The sequence below is a fragment of the Neovison vison genome, chromosome 3 (assembly GCF_020171115.1).
Source record: "Neovison vison isolate M4711 chromosome 3, ASM_NN_V1, whole genome shotgun sequence".
In the NCBI taxonomy this organism is placed as follows: Eukaryota; Metazoa; Chordata; class Mammalia; order Carnivora; family Mustelidae; genus Neogale; species Neogale vison.
In genome coordinates, this window is record NC_058093.1 from 116193843 (window position 1) to 116196868 (window position 3026).

General features: G+C 41.7%; 1 non-coding gene across 1 annotated transcript; it reads left to right on the plus strand.

The window, feature by feature from the left end:
• The first annotated feature begins 683 nt into the window (after nucleotides 1–683).
• On the plus strand, nucleotides 684–832 carry LOC122903874. Its single transcript, XR_006384074.1, has one exon. It is a non-coding gene; the product is annotated as a small nucleolar RNA SNORA62/SNORA6 family (small nucleolar RNA).
• Nucleotides 833–3026: the final 2194 nt, after the last annotated feature.

The window sequence follows — 3026 nt, forward strand, 5'->3', positions numbered from 1 at the left end:
AGAAGCAGGCTCCCTGATAAGCGGGAAGCCTCATGCGGGACTCGATCCCAGGACCCTGGGATCATGACGGGAGCTGAAGTCAGTTGCTTAAGTGCCTTAGCCACCAAGGCATCCCTGCATTCATTTTTTTCACTTAGATCAGGAATTAGATGCGATTTCTTAATAAATACATTGTGTGTAGTAGAAGAGCACTTATCCATTGGGGAACATATCCACTAAATTTTTATCATCCACATTGAAAAGTCAGATATTGTCTTGGGCTATTAATATGTGTGTTGGATTTCAGATACATGTAGTTTTAAAGGCTATTTCTTTGTAATGTATATTAGAGGCAAGTTTGATAGTCAGTAAACTAACATTTCAATAGAATGTTGGCCAAAGAATATGAATAGGTAGTTAAAGAATGACAAACCAAGTCCAGAAACATGAGAAATATATAACTTCCATTACTTCAATACTAAACAACATTTTTTTTGGAAGTCAAATTTTAAAGACTACAAAATTGTTAGTGCATCTAGTAAGAAGTGGACATTGTAGCAGCCTTGGTGGCTAAGATAAGCTGCTTTACATTTTCTGAAAGCCAGTTGGTAGCAATTCCTTAAAAACTATATGTAGCTTGTGACCCAGTATTTTCACTAGGAATTAGTGTTCTCTGCATATACATTTTCGGTGTAAATACATTTGTTGCATCATTATTATAACAAAAAATAGCTGCCTGGCCAATGAACTCATTAAATGTTGGTAGTATGCTTCATGAGGGGCAGGTCTTTTGCTAAGACCACAAGGGTCTGTGGCCCAAAAGTGGAGTTTGATAGTAATTCTTGCTGCAAGTTAAAAACAAACAAACAAAACAGCCTACATAGAGGTCAGGGAATTGATACAAAACTGTGTAATAGTTACAAATATTTTGCAGGTCTTAAAAATGCCAGCTTTACTTGTCATATGGTAAAACTGGAAATAACCCAAATGTCCTTCAGTACATGAGTGGCACATCCATACCAGATGGAATACTTCTCAGCAATTAAGAAGGAACAAACTCTGGATGCATGCAACAACTAGTGTGGATTTCAAGGGCATGATGCTGAGTAAAAAAAGCCAATCTGTACAGGTCACACACTGTAGGCAGCCATTCACGTTTTTGTTATCACAAAGATAGATTAGCAGTCACCAAGGTTTAGGGCTGATGAGGTTGGGGGTGGGGTGGGTGGTTTTGACTGGAAACGGGTACTGAGATGGAACGTTTTTTGTGTTGATGAAATCTGATCTTGATGGTGGTGGTTGTTACCTGAATCTACACCTGTGATAAGGTGACCTAAAATGGCACACATGCGTCCCAGTGTCAGTTTCTTGGTTTTGATGTACTGCAATCCAGAGGATGCAACCCTGTCTGGGAAATGGGGTGGAAATTATATGGGACTTCATACTGTTTTTGCAACATCCTGTGAATCTGTAATTATTTCAAAATAAAATGTGAAGTTTTAGTAAGTATATATAATAAAAGGAAGTGTTCACAGTATTAGAATAAAACAAGTTTCAAAGTGATAAAACATAGGATCTGACTTTAATATTTCATATCACTTAATACATTTACCTGGAAGTAATGAGTGATCAAAATATTCTGAGCAGTAGCATGGTGGATTCTTTTGGATTAATTTGTGAGTGTGTGTATGCTTCTCTATAATGTCAATAGTTTAGATGAGCTGGTATCACTTTTGTCATTTGAAAAACAGTATTCAAAATAAGTTCCAAAAATCTAATTCTGGAATGTTGAAATTTAAATAACAGTAACATTGAGATTGTAAAGTTTTGTTTATATTGGTTACACCAAGTTAGCGTTAAAATAGCTCTTAGCTGAAATTGGAGAGTATATTTATCCTCTAAAACGTGTTGTGTATGTAAATTTAAAGTTGTTTTTTGCTCTTGGTATTACAAATGTCCTGTTTGATGTTCTGACTCCCCAGTGTTGTCCAATGTAAGTATTTACATTGCAGGCCACATGAAATTTCAAGCTTCATTAACCACAGTGAGAAAGTAAAAAGCAGGCAAAATAATTATTTTTAAAGATTCTCTTTATTTTTTGTCAGAGAGCAAGAGCGAGAGCGAGAGCTAGAGCAGATGTGCTCTCAAGCCAGAGAGCCCCTGTGGGCACATGCACAATCCAGGGGGAGGGGCAGGCAGAGGAGGCAGACCAGGCAGAAATGAGAAGCAGGCTCCCTGGTAAGCAAAGAGCTGGATATGGAATTTGATCCCAGGACTCTGAGATCACAACCTGAGCTCAAGCTTAATTAACTGAGCCAACCAGGTGTCCTTTGTTGAAATCATTTTTAAGAAATTCAGTTTGGGAGGGGGGCACAAGATGGCGGGGTACTAGGAAGAGGCATCTTTTCAGTTGGTACCCCAAAGTGAGCTGATTACCTACCAAAGAACTCCGATCACCCATGAAATCAGCCTGAGATTCGAATTATACACGTCTGGATCTCTACAGGGGCAGAAGACGCCAGTGAGCAGGTAAAGCGGAATGGGAACAGTGGACTGATATCAGAAGATAAACAAAAGGGGGAGGGAGCCACCAGAAGCCACCGGTGGCAAAGTAATACCCCAATACAAGTGAGAGTGCCTTGCGACTGGGGACCAGCATTAACTTGGAGACTGGTTGAAAGCACTCCAAAAGAGCAAAGGATTGCAGGGGGAAATTGTGGGAATCAGGGCGGCTAGGGACAGGGGCTTAAGTCCCCGGTCCCAGACAGCCTCCCTGGCATGGAGGCAGAGAGAGTGCGGCGGTGAAACCAGCTCCTGGTCCCTAAGCCACCAGTGCTCCCCAGAGCGCGTGGGTTCCGGCTCCTGTGAGGGGATGGGAGCTGCGCCAGTCTGCAGAACGCGCGCTAGCCCTACCACAAAGCTTGAGATGCGCGCGCACGTCCATCCAGCTCTCCTGGGTTACTAAGGCCCGGGGGCGCTTCTTGATCTGCGCCATTGTTTCAAAGTCTAAGCTACGTGCGCGAGAAACTCTTCCCTGGACAGAGGCG